This window comes from Quercus suber, unplaced genomic scaffold, assembly GCF_002906115.3.
Source record: "Quercus suber isolate HL8 unplaced genomic scaffold, Cork oak 2.0 scaffold_644, whole genome shotgun sequence".
Taxonomy (NCBI): domain Eukaryota; kingdom Viridiplantae; phylum Streptophyta; class Magnoliopsida; order Fagales; family Fagaceae; genus Quercus; species Quercus suber.
The window spans coordinates 144,942-163,471 of record NW_027070085.1 but is presented as its reverse complement, the minus strand read 5'-3'; the positions used below and the strand labels follow the sequence as shown (position 1 = coordinate 163,471).

At 39.3% G+C, this 18,530-nt stretch overlaps 2 pseudogenes; both read right to left on the bottom strand.

The window, feature by feature from the left end:
- Positions 1–6,143: 6,143 nt before the first annotated feature.
- Positions 6,144–13,357, bottom strand: LOC112010752 (flavin-containing monooxygenase FMO GS-OX-like 5; annotated as a pseudogene).
- Positions 13,358–13,435: 78 nt separating this feature from the next.
- Positions 13,436–18,530, bottom strand: part of LOC112004089 (flavin-containing monooxygenase FMO GS-OX-like 3) — a 50,224-nt pseudogene continuing 45,129 nt past the window's right edge.

The window sequence follows — 18,530 nt, the reverse complement described above, 5'->3', positions numbered from 1 at the left end:
GGACGGACACTCCATGTCCATTAACAAAAAAAAAAAAAAAGACGGAGGTCCATGCACGTCCATGAAAAGAAATGGACGGACATGCAAGTCCATGAAAGGAAATGGACGGACTCTCCATGTCCATTAACCAAAAAAAAAAAAAAAAAAAAAGAGAAAGATGGACGGATGCATATGTCCATCCAAGAAGTGGACGGACACACAAAAAAAAAAAAAAAAAAAAAAAAAAAGAAGATGGACGGATGCATGTCCATCCAAAAAAAAAAAAAGAAGAAGAAGAAGGTGGACGTATGCATGTCCATCCAAAAATGTGAACGGACAAAAAAAAAAAAAAAAAAAAAAAGAAGAAGAAGAAGGAGGACGGATGCAAGTCCATGAACAAAGATGGACGAACACGCACAACTAAAACAATAAAATAAAATAAAATAAAAAACTTTGATGATGAGGTAACACTCAGTCACATTGGCAAGTCCATGATCCAAAATAGACGGATAAAATACCTTAAGAATGGGACGCTAATAGAGGACTACAACGTGTCCAAAGGTTGAAAGTTCCATCATGTGTCTCGGGGTAGTGTATCAATGGCTTACCGTGTAAAAGGATGCCCAATCCTACGGATAAGCATAAGAGAAACGACAAGGCTTCAATAAGACCTCAGAGGGCTAAACACTACAAAAAGGAAGCCGACGGACACCTAATCCTCATCCCAATGGGATGGATCGACAACCAAGGATACCGAAGATCAAGGATGCTAACGGCACCTGATTCTCATACAAAATTTAAGTCCTACTACCTACGGGTGGAAGGACAAACCAAGTCACTCACAAGTGCCTTGGTACAAAATTGAAGTCCTTCTACCTACGGGTGGAAGGACGGACCAAGTCACTCAAGTGCCTTGGTACAAAATTCAAGTCCTACTACCTACGGGTGGAAGGACAGACCAAGTTATTCACAAGTGCCTTGGTACAAAATTTAAGTCCTTCTACCTACGGGTGGAAGGATGGACCAAGTCACTCACAAGTGCCTTGGTATAAAATTTAAGCCCTTTTACCTACGGGTGGAAGGACGGACCAAGTCACTCAAGTGCCTTGGTACAAAATTTAAGTCCTTTTACCTACGAGTGGAAAGACGGACCAAGTCACTCAAGTGCCTTGGTACAAAATTCAAGTCCTACTACCTACGGGTGGAAGGACAGACTAAGTTACTCACAAGTGCCTTGGTACAAAATTTAAGTCCTTCTACCTACGGGTGGAAAGATGGACCAAGTCACTCACAAGTGCCTTGGTATAAAATTTAAGCCCTTTTACTTACGGGTGGAAGAACGGACCAAGTCACTCAAGTGCCTTGGTATAAAATTTAAGCCCTTTTACTTACGGGTGGAAGGACGGACCAAGTCACTCAAGTGCCTTGGTACAAAATTTAAGTCCTTTTACCTACGAGTGGAAAGACGGACCAAGTCACTCAAGTGCCTTGGTACAAAATTCAAGTCCTACTACCTACGGGTGGAAGGACAGACCAAGTCACTCACAAGTGCCTTGGTACAAAATTTAAGTCCTTCTACCTACGGGTGGAAGGACGGACCAAGTCACTCACAAGTGCCTTGGTATAAAATTTAAGCCCTTTTACCTACGGGTGGAAGGACGGACCAAGTCACTCAAGTGCCTTGGTACAAAATTTAAGTCCTTTTACCTACGAGTGGAAGGACGAACCAAGTCACTCAAGTGCCTTGGTACAAAATTCAAGTCCTACTACCTACGGGTGGAAGGACAGACCAAGTCACTCACAAGTGCCTTGGTACAAAATTTAAGTCATTCTACCTACGGGTGGAAGGACGGACCAAGTCACTCACAAGTGCCTTGGTATAAAATTTAAGCCTTTTTACCTACGGGTGGAAGGACGGACCAAGTCACTCAAGTGCCTTGGTACAAAATTTAAGTCCTACTACCTATGAGTGGAAGGACGGACCAAGTCCTACTACCAATGGGTAGAAGGACAGACCAAATCACTCACAAGTGCCTTGGTACAAATTTTAAGTCCAACTACCTACGGGTGGAAGGACGAACTAAGTCACCCGCAAATGCCTTGGTGAAAATTCTAAGTCTTCTTACCTACGGGAGGACAGTTGGACCATGTCACCCAAAAGTGCCTTGGTCAAAATTTAGGTCCCCTACGCCAGAAATAATTTCGGGCTAACCTATTAAAGATTGACAAGTCTCTCAAGATCCAAATCGAACCGTCACCCCACGGATCCTTTCACTCCAAGATCACGAACCCATAGGGTGAAGGGGGCAACTGAAGAGGAGAAAAATAAGCTGACGGATCCAAGCAATGTTGATGGATGGGCCCATTAGGTGCAAGACTCGGTAAGGACGGATTTGTTGGCCACGTGTCAGACAGAATCCCTATATGGGAATACTTGCGACACACCTCCTAGATTCTAGGGGTAATTAGAGTCCTAGCGCAATTAGGGTTCTAGAAGCTGCGTGCATCGATGGAGATCTTCTTTGTAAGGAATATGACTTGTCCATCACGTTTGGGACTCCTCAAGAGGATTTCTACAAGGAAAGACTTCGACTCCAAGTAAAAAATGTCAACTTTCGACTACTATAAAAGCCCCAATACCCTCACAAATCGAGGTACGCATAATTTACCCTCTCTAGCACCCTAGAGTCGTGAGAATATTTTTGACTTAACCTTCGGAGGGTATTTGGCCGGCACCACACCGGTGCTCTCTGTTAGGTTTCCTTCTTTGTGTTGTGCAGGTTCACGTTCGAGCACGTAGGTATCGTGTGGCTCACTGGTGAATTTCTCGACATCATCAAACATGAAGGAAAAAAAAAATCATTTTTCAAACAAATAAAAATGATAAATGTGGTGCCTAGACCCAGTGGTACTTCTCTTAGGGATGGAGAACTTGGGCTCCCAATTTAATTTTTGGTGGGTTTTCTTGCATTCCTACTAGATGTTGCCTCAAATGCTGCCTTGACAGCCCAACCCTCTCCCCTTCTTTGTCACAAGTTCAACCCTAACCCTCTTTGATTCCTTCTATCACTCTCCTTTCTTCTCTCCTTAACTTTCACCCTTCTCTGTGTTTGCCAACCCTCTTCCCATTCATCATATCTTCCTTTTTATAGCCTCCCCCTTAGTGGATGTCCAAATCATTACTTTTGCATCAATTCTCACGCAATTCCACTTCTACTCAAAATCCCAAGGAAATTGATTCATTTTGAGGATTCCTTTGAAACTTGTACCTGACGCCAAATAGTGATTGATAGCGGATTTCCCCAAGACATTAACTGTGCTCGGGGGACCAACCTTAGTCCTTACTATTCCCTCTTCGACTATCCTTCGTCTATTAGTTAGTATTGGGCCTAACCCGGCCTAAATATGGTCAGTTTTCCCTCGAGTGTCGATCCTATACCTTGTACTTTTGTCATAGTATTAGGCCTACTCAAGCAGTGCTAGGCTAGTCTCAGTTACCTGGGCCAGCCTTGGTTATCGACCCTAGGTCCTTACAATAAACTTTAGAGATAAACAGTAACTGTAATGCTCAGAGGCTCTTCTATTATTTTGGGTAAAAGTTAATAATTTGCATCTACCATAATTTAGAAATATATTTTTTTTCAAATAAATAAAAAGGATAAACTTTAGGGATAAGCACTGCAATAATTGTAATTTTTTTTTAACGTGAAAGGAAAAAAAAATCCAAAATTTTAGAAGTTTTCTTTTTGAATTCAAAATGAAATTTGTTATTTGACATTTATAACCCTATTTCTAAATGAAGTTACCCTTCATTAATAAGAGTATTTTGAACCACATAAAAGTCCAATTGAAAGATGTGGGGCCAGAAAATCGGGTGGCCTCGGCCCACTTCAACCCAGGCCTAAATGGCCCATGCCGAGGACGCATGATGGGTCCGAGGATGACCCAATCCTCGGTCGTCCGAGACCTCAGTACGAAGAAGGGGCAAGCCCTGGGCGAACTGTCACCTCGGCATTGAATACGCTCACCTAACCCTTCTGGCCGCATTAATGAGGATGTAACCCTTTGGCAGGGCAACATCGATCAGGGTGAACCACTTGAGCACGGATATGACCTTTGATGGGATGGACGGTCAGGTGGAAGGCCAATAGATGACCAACAAGAGGAGGAAGAGGGGGATATATAAGAGGGGTGAGCAAAATGTAAATGGAGGGTTTTTTGGAAGGGGTTTTGGGGAGGAGCAGAAAAGGGAAGGAAAAACCTCCTCGGCGAGGAGCCGAGGAGCATCTCCCAGTTGTAAATTGTTCTAAGTATTTTTTCAGTAAAAGAAAAGAGTTCATGCTACGTGAACGCCGGCCAGCGCCTAAACCTTCGATCCACTCTCTACAAATTCATTGTTCTGAGTTCGTTGGGCCTTTGACCCATATTCTTTGGGCTTGGGCAACAAAAACAGATCCTACAATTGGCGCCGTCTGTGGGAAGGACTAGTACGCCGGCCGGCGCAACAGGCGATTGTTCTAAATAATCATCCTACAGAAGATCGATGATGATGAAAAAAAAAAAAAAAAAAAACTGCCAAACANAAAAAAAAAAAAAAAAACTGCCAAACAAACACGGCAGAAAGATAAAAGTTCGAGAAGAAGATTCAACAGCAAAGAAAGAAAGCTTGATATTATTTCATAAAAAGAAAAGTTACAAATTACAATCAGAGGCTCAGGCAGGCGTGTTTTAAAACTATTCCTACCAGCTAGTTCTACAATCAGAGGCCCAGGTGGACCCGTCTTAAAACTAGCTAGAGGGAAGTGTCAACCCGTGCTTTTATTGGCATCAAGAGAATGGGAGAACTTGACAATAAAAGCAGGGAAGGGGGGGCTGGCTTGTTTCAAGGCCACCAACAACTCCTTTCTCGGTGCGGCGGAGCTTGAACAAAGCGAGGAGCAGATGCAGGGGCATCGGGACGCCTTCCCCCGTGATGTTCCCTTGATTCTCTCCACTCCTCACAAGCATTGGCCGTTGGAGACGGCAACACTCGGGCACCAGCCATGACATAGGTTCGTGCGTTTCCTCCGTCGGGGGTGCGCTCGGGGAGAGACGTTAGGTACTTCAGCGACGTCCCTCCTGGCCACCGCGTACGGCACTGTCAGTGTTACGCCCAGACTCTGCCGCGCCGGAAGCCCAGTGGGGCTGCGGTCACAGCGACTCTTGGCACGGATGTCCTCGCACCCGCCCAAAGCCGCCCCATATCTATCAACTCTGGTCACAATTCCGACGGGGTTATTAAAGGGGCTTGGGGAGCTGAAAGGGTGTGTTTTTCTGTTTGCGTTGGGAAGTTCATGGAGTATGGAGAAACCATCCCTCCGGAAAGTCTTATATAGAGGATGACGGTTGGTGAGAATTAATCCATGCAGAATTCGAAAAGAGAGTTACCAGCGGGGCTAATAATGAGGCCACCAAATTCCAAGGGGCCGTAGACCGTTGGATTTGTGCTAATTCACGAAGACATTAATGAAGGAGCGTCTCGCGCACCAAAACGTTAAGCGCGAAACACGAACGGCCAAAGGATGCTTCGTAAGTGAAGAAGATGGGGGCTCGAGCTGGAAGCGAGATCAACGCCACATGTAAGATCATAATCCGACCCAAGGAGGAATCATCTCCAACAGAGCGGTCCGAGGACAAACCCCTCCTTACAGAGAAATGAAAGCGCTGGATAGAACTAAGGCACTGCATGGTCCTCGGACTCAGGCCTACGGGGAAACTAACAGCTCAGTCAGACCAATGTGCCAAATAGAACAGGGCATCGGATGGCCCTCGGACTCAGGTATACAGGGAGGCTAACTACAGAATATCCCAGGTTAGGAAAGGACCAAGCCCCACCTAGCCCTTGAGATGCAAGAGAGCTGCCTATGCATACGTTCTCTCTCCTTATCATCGTTACTGGCGCGATTGGCCGACATACAATTCAAGCTAAATCGTACAGATCTAAGGAAAAGAGGTAAAGCAAGTAGTGCGTACACAAATAAGCAATTCAAATAAAGGGAGATTAAATTCGCATTACAACAATGAGTTCATAAAAATTGCATGGCAAGAGCCAAAATACATAAAGGAAAAGCATAACAAAATAAAATGACAACGTGAAAGTAGGACGAGCCGCGACGCTGAGGAGCCTACTCCTTTTGCTCAGGCTGAACAGGGGCAACCCCTGACCCTTCCGAGCCTTGGCCTGATGGGATGGCCTGCGGGGGTACGGCGAGAGCAGCTGCTTCCTCAGTAGTGGGGGTTGGATCATCGGAAGGGATCACCACTACCTCTTGGGGTACCTCCTCGCTCGAAGGCTCGCCCAGCTCAGCTGCCCGTACCTCTTCAACCATCTCCCTAACCTTAGGGTCCTCAGAGGCGGCCTCGCGGATAGCGGGGGAATACACGTTCTCTGCCTTCCACAGGTCGGACGTGGCCTCCACCCCAGCTTGTTTGAGAGCCTCAGCCCAGACCTAGGAACAATATCGCCTACACACCCCGGGACTTGAGCCTTGTAGGCGGCCTCTACCGCAACCATCCCATCAGCATAAGCTGCGGTCTCAGCCTCCTCCTTGGCGCGCTCGGCCATCCCCTGCCATGGTCAGCCTCGTCTTTAGCTCGCTGAGCCTGGTCTCTGGCCCATTCTGCCCCCCTCTGGGCCCCTCGGCCTTTGTCACCTTAGTCTGCAGATCAGCGACCAGATCCTCGCGATCTGCAATTGGTCCTGCGCCTCGCCCAGGCGCCTCGTTTTGCTCATTGGCCTGGTTCTGGGCACCCTCAAGACCAGACAGGGCATTGTCCCGCTCCCCTGGTCACCGCCTTCAAATCCTCTCGAGCCTTGGCGAGGTTAGCCTCGGAATTCTTCAGAGTCCGAGTAGCTTGACAGCGCCAGTCACGCTCCCGTTTGAAGTCTCCTTTGGTCGTTTGCAACCCCCTCCACATAAGATAGCTTGGACAGCCTGCCAGAATAACCAATGTGCTATAAGCCCAATAAAGGAAAAAGAGTGGAGAAGAGTCGAGGTACAGCGCTTACCATCCCCACATATCGCTTAAGGCTGAAGAGACATGCTCACTCGTCAAAGTGTTAAGCTCAGCCATGTCCGCCGGGAGCAGCAGGCTCCTCTCCAGCGCATCAGCCACGCACGCACCTTTACCCTCATTGAAGTCCTGAGGGAGGCGTTATCCCTCAAGGGCTCTGCGGAGCAATCGGGGCTGGAGCCAGGCCTAGACCTTGGAAGAGGTGGTGTCGACGACCTGCCTCTCCTGGCTCTGGTCGCCTATCTTAAGCTGCTTGGACGGCCGCAGAGTAGTTTCTCCTCCTGCGAGGACACCGTCCTATCCTTCACGATCCTTTTTACCCTTATCCTTCTTCTTCTTGGGACCAGCAGGCACGACCCAGAGGCGAGCACGTCTGAGAAGGAGAAGGAAGGAGTTTCTGCGAGAAAAAAAAAAAAAAAAAAAAATACCGTTAATTTACTTTGGCATGGTTATGAATAAAGTCAGTAACTTGTGAGCATTCTTGCAACGACTTGTCTACGTCCCTAGTGTCCCGATATTCTACGCCATAAAGGGGTATAAGAGTAGGACCTGAATGTTATCTTTGAATGAACGAATTCATGCCTTCAAATTTGAAGCCAAAAGGAGAAGTGGAAGAAGAAGAAGTAAGATACTTACATACACCAAGAAACATCTTTTCTCTCCACTCTTCTAGTGGGGGCAATCCTAGTTGATCGACCAGCCAGTTTTCACACTCAAACTGTCATGTCACGCAATGAGAACAATAAGATATGTGTTTGAATATTGCCAGACAACAATTTACACAAACTTTGAGTTGCTAGATTTTTATTGGTTCTCCTCTGAGCCAACAATTGACATCATTTTATCATCTATCATTAATAACTTGCCACCTCGACAACTAAGAAATGCTTTGTGAATTTTTATTGGTGTGTGTTTTGGGGTGGGGGGGAATCATTATTGAATAATGTGATTCAGAAACCTTGTCCTGCTGAAGCTTATGCGTGTGGTGCTTAGGCCATCCAGTCTCGTCCATATGCTGGTAGAGTTTTTCAACAGATGACGCCATGTATTCTTCTGTAGGCGGTGCCACCTTCCCAGATAAAACTTTGGCCACCCACCTGGCCTGTAACTCGAAAAGTAGAGTGAGAATAGCCTGATTGTACAGTGAACTATGATACTTAGTCAATGTAAAGCAGCCAAGGGTGAGTAAGTATTGGTCATCTTATAAAGAGCAATTAATTAAAGATTATGTGATTACTTGTGTCTGGAATTTAAGGCTCTGAATTGTACCTTGTTAGGCAGTCCCACAGAAGAGAGCCAAGGAGCTAAGCATGGTGGGAAAACATGTTTATATAGGGGTCCAGCACGGTTGTCATCCACACACACTATGCCATTTGTTTTTAAAAATGGAAAATGGTATTTGTACGGTTGTACCTGCAGGTGGATAACAATATTCAACAACACAACAAAGGCTCAGCAATATTTGAGATCAATGATCATATATACATGAGGAGAAAATGCTTAAACTACTACCAATTTTTACTACAAAAAGTTTACAACTTGACATGACAATGAAGGTTATTGGTGTTATTTTAACCATATATTAAAGAAATGTGTTAATTACTCTTTTATGATTAGTGACATTTCAGTTTGTAAGGTTTACGTAGTAAAATTTATAATATTCCAAGCATCACTCAATTAAGAAAAATATATGTTATGATAAAAAACAAACAGAGACACTAGAAGTAAATATGATGCCAATACCCAGTACAATGAAGGATAACATCCGCATAGACAAATGATCCATCTTGGAATATTACTTTACTATCCTTATGAGTGCATTCTATCTGCAGAAACATACTATTCATTAGGACCCATACTAGTTTCAAGTTTCCACTTTCCAATGACAAAGCTGTTTGGAAATTGATTTTTTTTTTCTTCAAAACAAGAAACCATTGGATGCTACCAGCAGTTATTGTGATTTTCCAACTTTTTGAATTGAACATCTGAGCCCTCTTATGGCTTGATGAACTACCTAGCAACAGGGGAAATCTCTCTCAACATATCCCGTGCACTAGCTGCATTTCCAATTAGCACCACAACCTGTCATCAAGATTATGTATTAGCTTGTAAAACCAAGCACCTGAAGTCAATTTTAAGTGCAGGAATGAGAATAAATCAAGGAGCATAAAGCCAAATGCCTGTGGTTTTGTTGTATGCTAACATTAGCAGGAGTTTCACAGTCCTAACAAAGTTTTACAGATTCTGTCAGTCTCTTATTCTTTCATTCCTTTAATTCTTATATTTATCCGCATACCTAAACAATGCATCATTATTTTGCAATGCCTCTTAAAGAAATGTTTGACATTTATATCAATAAGTAACTAAATGTGGGATATCTGTCAGAAACTAAATGCTAGTGAAAGTATTCTGAGAAAGTATTTCATATGGCCACTATTGAATGTGATCAACGGATAGGTATTTATACTCCAAAAAAAAAAAAAAAAAAAAAAAAAAAAACCCAGATAGGTATTGGTGTGAAGTATGTCTATGAGGCACATTGTTATCTGCAATCACAAAAGGAGCATACAACAAATGAAAATATTTAACTAGGTGACTTTAGGTTCCATAATAGTTGGCACTTTGTTCTGTTTCTCTTGCTAGTATTCTATGCTAGGTGTGACTTGCACCTCATTTTTCCTAGGGTAAAGTAAAAATGAATGTTTAAAAAAAATTAACTGCGTCTTTAAATCCAATAAACTGAGATTAAATATGANAGGACGGATTTGTTGGCCACGTGTCAGACAGAATCCCTATATGGGAATACTTGCGGCACACCTCCTAGATTCTAGGGGTAATTAGAGTCCTAGCGCAATTAGGGTTCTAGAAGCTGCGTGCATCGATGGAGATCTTCTTTATAAGGAATATGACTTGTCCATCACGTTTGGGACTCCTCAAGAGGATTTCTACAAGGAAAGACTTCGACTCCAAGTAAAAAATGTCAACTTTCGACTACTATAAAAGCCCCAATACCTTCATAAATCGAGGTACGCATAATTTACCCTCTCTAGCACCCTAGAGTCGTGAGAATATTTCTGACTTAACCTTCGGAGGGTATTTGGCCGGCACTACACCGGTGCTCTCTATTAGGTTTCCTTCTTTGTGTTGTGCAGGTTCACGTTCGAGCACGTAGGTATCGTGTGGCTCACTGGTGAATTTCTCGACATCATCACTTATAATGGTCTTTTTTATTTTTGTTTTATTATGTTAAAAAAAAAAAAAACTTTTCACTAATCTATTAGAGACTAGGGGCAACTCAACCATTAGGCCATTTAGACAATGGATAAGGCCCCAAATGGAAGAAAGCCCCTTATATTTTAAGACTGGCTCCATATTTTTAGAATTAAAAGTTTTAAAATATATTTATATATATATATATATATAGAAGTAGTCCAATTAATTTATTAAATTATATAAAAGGCTAGATTCTTTTCTCTAATGCATGTATTGCTTATAAAATATTAACTAGCAATACAATTTACATTTGCGTTTGTAAAAATAAATTCTACAAAATTAAAATTAATAAAATTCTATTTAAGATTGACGATGTTATAAGAAAAAAATAAGTGGATTCGTAATACTATCAATTGATGAAAATGAAATTTTGGTGGAACAACTTTTTTTTTTTGGAGAAAAAATTTTATTGGAACTTGAACACAGAAACATAGTTGATAGTAATCTTGCATCTTAAAAAGTAAGGAGTATATATTTTAAATGTAAAAAAATATAAAAACATAAATATGATTCAATTAATATTTAAAAATATGCAAAAGCCCAACTTGAATTATCTCCTTAGGCCCAAAACAATATGATGAACTTGAGACGGTCCTATGCCATGGACAATGTGGGATAAAAGCCCAAATTCATATATTGGGCCTTGGGTCCTATTTGAAGATGTGGGTACGTCCGATGAAGAGTAAATGATTGAGAAAGGCCTCGGAGTGGAGAATCACATAAAGAAAAGATAGAGGAATATAGTCCGATGAGTGTATCCTCCTCGAATGTGAGGAATATTGATCAAATAAATACCTGGGCGGTTTAGGTGACCTTCAAGAAGTTTCAACGATAAGGATGAACTTCAGGCACGTATAAAGATGATAAGAATAAAGAAATATTTAAAGGAAAAGCTACTACTACCGCATTAAATACACTGCAGCAACTTTTCTAGCTGTATTTATGTGGAGAAGACTCCTGAACAGTGCAGTCTCAGCTGCTACTATTCATGGAGAACCAAAGAAGATACCTGATGGGATATATACTCAAGTGAATGCTTAGATGAAAAACAAGTGTACGATAGAGATAGTCTAAAGAAAACTATATAAATGTAAAAGACCTCTCACGAGGGGAGATCGAAAAAAGAGAGAAGAGAAGAAGAAGGAATATTTACTGTAGCTTTAAGAATTGTATTAGCTTTTTAAATAATAGTTATCTCCTTGGACATCAGTTTATTCAAGTTTTAAGTTTATTTTATACTTGTTCATCTTTTAAATCTTTATGAACCGTTGTTTAATTCACAAACAGCCAACTCTTTCAACCGCTCTCTACAAATTCATTAAATTGGGCTCGTTGGGCTCACAACCCACATCTTTTGAACTTGGGCTACAAATCTTGACCATACAGACATCATTCAGAATTTACTAGTTTATTAAATTATTTATTTCATATTTAAAATACTCTAATGCATATAAAAAATCTTCATAGCAATGTGGCCATATATTGCATGTAAAGCATTTAACACATCAATAACATGCTCAATATTTTGTTATTTTGGCATGATCATCATGGTATTAGTACAAAGAAACCAATTCAATTGAGGCTACAATTGTTAAAAACACACAAATATCAAATTGATGATTTTGCAAAGGAGTGTTCAACAGGTGTCATCATTAGGATATTGGAAGAAATTAAAATTTTTTTTTATTTACAAGAATCTCCTTAGGCTCTAAAATATGTTAAGCTAACCCATCTTTATATTCAATTTATACCAAAAGAACAAACCATTAGAAGAATAGATCATCAATTTTAGTCATTTTTAAAAAGGTCTTCATCTGTTTACCTCACTGCTTTCATAGTAATCTTACGAGAATAGTGTGTCAATTGTTACGAGAAAAATTACATATTTGTGTGTCAATTGAATACAAGATTAAAACCATTTCTTTCATAGTAATGTTACAAGAAAAATTGCAATTTTTCGTTTGTTAGTTGTTTAGGATAAATATAGGACAATCTTGACTATATTGTATGATTGTAATTTTACAATAAAAATTAGAATTCCTCTGTTTATCTTTGTAATATTCTGAACTATTCATAAACATCACAACAAATTAGAAATTTTCATTTATTCAACTAGTGTTTGATTGAAAGGCGAAAGACATACATAAATTAGTACAATTATTCACTGTGTACAAGGATGCATGCTTAGCATCCATGACTGAATAGTTAAAGCGCTCAACTTGTAATTGGCAAATCCTTAGCTTCAATTCCAACCGGATGCATGCCTACAGACATTTCATTTTATTTTATTAAAATGAACTCTATACAATTAGTTTAAGAAAAAAATTTAAAAGAATTTAAATGGCACATTTATAATTTTTACAAAGGTAGGCTATGCTTGAATAAACATTTCCTATCTAAAAGCTCGGAATTAAATCCCCAAAAAAAAGAAAAAAAAGAAAAAGAAGAAGCTCAGGATTAGAATTTCTGCAACTAATGAGAACTGTAATTCTCAAAAAGTTTGTCAAACGAAAAACTAATAGTTTTTCTGCCGCTTTCATGATTCATGTATTGTGATTGACAACGCAAATGTAGCCCCAAAACAGGAACAAAACACAAAATTTCGTAAAGGGAAAGGAATGTACGAGAACTAATTAACTCTAACAAGGAAAACTGATAACGAGAGAACATTACACTACCAAGGAAACAGATAAGAAAAGAACAATGGGCTAAACTGACAAGGAAAGTGTTATGTGCATACTGAAGTGAAAGAGACTCAAAGTAAATGTGTGACAGTAAAATAAGGTACTAAACAGTGAGAGAATTAAGTAGGACTAAAGAACGCAAAGTTTAATTTGACTATAGGACACGGACATACGAGGCGGAAAACCTCAATTTCCAATGTAAGTAACTAGATTCGGTACAAACACTTCCAAAATCATTTCATAACTCCATATATATATATATATGTAATGCTTTTGATGATATACTTTTTCAGTCTTGGTGTGTCCCACTTCTCAATGTGTAGACAACCACATACAAAACTAGGATGCACAAACATGGACATGGGCATAGGTATAGGTATATGGACAATACGGCGACACGAGCAATTTATGAAAATTTATAACATGATATAACATATAGAACACTGTTACGAGATGGGTAAGACAGATACAACATGAATACGACACCTCAAATGAAGTGTCTGTATACAAAATTACCAGTCACATATTAGCTTAGGCTATATTAGTTCCATATTTTATAAAACAGTAATTATGCAACACCTCACACATATCCGGCAGTCGAGCACATTTATTTATAGGTATTGATTTGCACATATTTCTTTTATACTTTGTCTGTTCACATTACCCATTTCACTTTTTAAATGTGATCATCAATAAAAATGGGGATATCATATATGAAATTGTGGGGGGAAAAGGCCCAGCCTAGTGTAGCGGGCCTAGAGCCCCATGTAAGGATTACTATGCGTCCGAAGAGAAGGAGAGGTAAGGGCAAGGCCATTTGGAAGAGGGACCTCCAGAAAGAAAAGTGATTACAATCCGAAGAGGTCGCCTTTTGTCCGAAGAGATTATATTCTTCTGACGCGAATAGTATGGATCAATTGAACGTATAAAATGTCAAATGATCTTTCGAGGACTCATCTTGATCAAAATAAGCTCTAAGTATACTTGAAGACGATAAGGATGAAGAAATATCTAAAGAGAAAGCTGCTACCACCGTATTTAAGGCTCTGCAGCAACTTTTCTGGCCGCATTTATGTGGAGAAGACCCCTGAACAGTGTAACCTCACCTACCGCCACTCACATAGAACTAAAGGAGACGCTTGACATGACATATACTCAAGTAGGCTCACGAATGAGGTACAAGTGGACGATGTAGATGAAGAGAAGGGAGGATATATAAAGGAAGGAGGCTCCTGAGAAAAGAGGGAAAGAAAAGAAAAAGAAAAAGAAAAAGAAAACCTTACTGTAGTTTTAAGAATTGTAACCGCTATATGATCAATGATATGCCTCTTCGGAAATCAAGTCATTCCATTTTTTATGAGTAACTTCATGTTGGTTTATGCGTGTAGGTTGTGATTAACTGTTGTCAATTTCATAATTAATCTAATTCTTTCACCCATTCTCTAAAAATTCATTGTTCTGAGTTTCGGCCACAAATCCTAACCCTACAGAAATTATGGACAATGTGTGTGTAGAATTTATTATATCAATGAGTTTGAGATAACAATTGCTGTTAATTTATTCTCAAAAAAAAAAAAAAAATAATAATACCGTTAATTTACTTTGGCATGGTTGTGAATAAAGTCTAACTTGTGAGCATTCTTGCAACCACTTGTCTACGTCCCAAGTGTCCCGGTATTCTACGCCATAAAGGGGGTATAAGAGTAGGACCTGAATGTTATCTTTGAATGAATGAATACATGCCTTAAAATTTGAAGCCAAAAGGAGAAGTGGAAGAAGAAGAAGTAAGATACTTACATACACCAAGAAGCATCTTTTCTCTCCACTCTTCTAGTGGAGGCAATCCTAGTTGATCGACCAGCCAGTTTTCACACTCAAACTGTCATGTCACACAATGAGAACAATAAGATATGTGTGTTTGAATATTGCCAGACAACAATTTACACAAACTTTGAGTTTCTGGATTTTTATTGGTTCTCCTATGAGCCAACAATTGACATTATTTTATCATCTATCATTAATAACTTGTCACCTTGACAACTAAGAAATACTTTGTGAATTTTTATTGGTGTGTGTTCTGGGGTGGGGGGAATCATTATTGAATAATGTGATTCAGAAACCTTGTCCTGCTGAAGCTTATGCGTGTGGTGCTTAGGCCATCCAGGCTCGTCCATATGCTGGTAGAGTTTTTCAACAGATGACGCCATGTATTCTTCTGTAGGCAGTTTCCCAGATAAAACTTTGGCCACCCACCTGGCCTGTAACTCGAAAAGTAGAGTGGGAATAGCCTGATTGTACAGTGAACTATGATACTTAGTCAATGTAAAGCAACCAAGGGTGAGTAATTATTGGTCATCTTATAAAGAGCAATTAATTAAAGATTATAAAGTGATTACTTGTGTCTGGAATTTAAGGCTCTGAATTGTACCTTGTTAGGCAGTCCCACAAAAGAGAGCCAAGGAGCTAAGCATGGTGGGAAAACATGTTTATATAGGGGTCCAACACGGTTGTCATCCACACTCACTATGCCATTTGTTTTTAAAAATGGAAAATGGTATTTGTACGGTTGTACCTGCAGGTGGATAACAATATTCAACAACACAAAAAAGGCTCAGCAATATTTGAGATCAATGATCATATATACATGAGGAGAAAATGCTTAAACTACTACCAATTTTACCACAAAAAGTTTACAACTTGACATGACAATGAAGGTTATTGGTGTTATTTCAACCATATATTAAAGAAATGTGTTAATTACTCTTTTATGATTAGTGACATTTCAGTTTGTAAGGTATATGTAGTAAAATTTATAGTATTCCTAGCATCACTCAATTAAGAAAAATATATGTTATGATAAAAAATAAACAGAGACACTAGAAGTAAATATGATGCCAATACCCAGTACAATGAAGGATAACATCCGCATAGACAAATGATCCATCTTGGAATATTACTTTACTATCCTTATGAGTGCATTCTATCTGCAGAAACATATTATTCATTAGGAACCATACTAGTTTCAAGTTTCCACTTTCCTATGCCAAAGCTGTTTGAAAATTAATTTTTTTTTTTCAAAACAAGAAACCATTGGATGCTACCAGCAGTTATTGTGATTTTCCAAATTTTTGAATTGAACATCTGAGCCCTCTTATGGCTTGATGAACTACCTAGCAACAGGGGAAATCTCTCTCAACATATCCCGTGCACTAGCTGCATTTCCAATTAGCACCACAACCTGTCATCAAGATTATGTATTAGCTTGTAAAACCAAGAACCTAAAGTCAATTTTAAGTGCAGGAATGAGAATAAATCAAGAAGCATAAAGCCAAATGCCTATGGTTTTGTTGTATGCTAACATTAGCAGGAGTTTCACAGTCCTAACAAAGTTTTACAGATTCTGTCAGTCTCTTGTTCTTTCATTCCTTTAATTCTTATATTTATCCGCATACCTAAACAATGGATCATTATTTTGCAATGCCTCTTAAAGAAATGTTTGACGTATATATCAATAAGTAACTAAATGTGGGATATCTGTCAGAAACTAAATGCTAGTGAAAGTATTCTGAGAAAGTATTTCATATGGCCACTATTAAATGTGATCAACGGATAGGTATTTATACTCCAAAAAAAAAAAAAAACCCAGATAGGTATTGGTGTGAAGTATGTCTATGAGGCACATTGTTATCTGCAATCACAAAAGGAGCATACAAGAAATGAAAATATTTAACTAGGTGACTTTAGGTTCCATAATAGTTGGCACTTTGTTCTGTTTCTCTTGCTAGTATTCTATACTAGGTGTGACTTGCACCTTATTTTCCCTAGGGTAAAGTAAAAATGGATGTTTAAAAAAATTAACTGCGTCTTTAAATCCAATAAACTGAGATTAAATATGTGAAACTTAGACATGCGCTCTTGAAAATGTATACATGTTTTTAAATATTCTGTAAGTAGTTTTGAAAAGATTAAGAGAACACATTATGATTTATGAGTAGCCTCTCTCTCTCTCTCTCTCTCTCTCTCTGGGGACTTCCATTATAAATCTGCAATAACTAGTGGATAGGAACATGTCTTTCATCTTGTTCAGATGCCATGTCCACGGGTAAATGCTCAAGAAATATAGCTGCTACCGTGAAGCAACCAACATATTCTGATTCATAGTTTCGTTTTGTTGCCATCTTCAAACCTGTCTCATGCTACTTGCACATTTAGGCTTGAACATAGATGACACCATGTATAAATTGATAAAATATCTTATCTTTGTCCAAACCCTGCGTAAGATTATCTGTAGTTATTCCTCCATGAGCTTTCACTTTGCTTATCCACATAATGATCAGTAGCTTATTTTAAAAAGGAATACTCTAGCAGTAAATGTTCCTGATTTTAAAAGAGGGAAGTCGGTGGTGATGTAGAAGGCAATAACAATTTAACATACTTGATTTTGGAATGGTTCAGGTATCGAGTAGTTGTGGCTGTGTATTTGCACTCCTGGCCAATTATTTATGCCTAAGCCAAGTAACAAAAGTAATCAAAATAATTATAAGAATGGAAAAAAGTAGGAAAAAGACGATGTATTTAAGGACTTCCACAACAAATGATGCAATGAGCAAGAAACTCTATAAAAGCCTACGTTAGGTAAAGACAGTACTCATATCTATCTAAAGAGAACCATATCTCTGCAATTTTCTTAGTGTATATTGCTTTGAAAATTAGTTGTCTTGATTTCAGAGAACTTATCATAAACTTACCTTCCCTATTGAAAACAAATGGAGAATTCTTCATCTTTATGTTAATAAGTAATTGGTTTTTCCAATGGAAAAAGTAATCTGATACTCATACATTTTGATCAATGGATTGTGATGCTAAATAGCTGTTTATTTCAGGATTCATATTCTCATGTCAGAGGGCAACAAATAAGAAACTCGGAACAAGGTTCAGGAAACTTGTCTAAACTACGGTTTGGTGCTTATATGCCCTCCAGTCCCTCATTTTGTACACATCAACCTGCTTTTGAGAATTTGAGCCCCAAAGAACCTATTCTAAATGGCCTATGTGCCCTGATCCTTATTGGAAGCAGGATTATCATTTTCATGTTTTGTTCAAAGTTGACACTTGATGCTTTAGAAATGTTACATGAAATATAACTAACGAAGTGTGTAGGCTTGATAAATAATCTGTAGCAATCAGTGCTTAACTTTATTGTAATTCAATTCATAGCAGAAAAATTAAAAACAGAAGACCTTCATATAGTATATGGAGGATCATTATCTGGTGTCTACAATGAAAATTATGCGATAACTGGAGATGTGCAATGTGCATAAAGATAGACGTTCAGGACAGAAAATTGTCATCTATATCAGCAAATTGTAGTCACAATGTTCAACTTTATTGTCACACTGTTGCTAGATGCTTGAGATAATAAGTTTGTTCTCTTTTTCATTTCTTATAATGGTCTTTTTTTTATTTTGTTTTATTATGTTTTTTTATTTATAAAAAACTTTTCACTAATCTATTAGAGACTAGGGGCAACTCAACCATTAG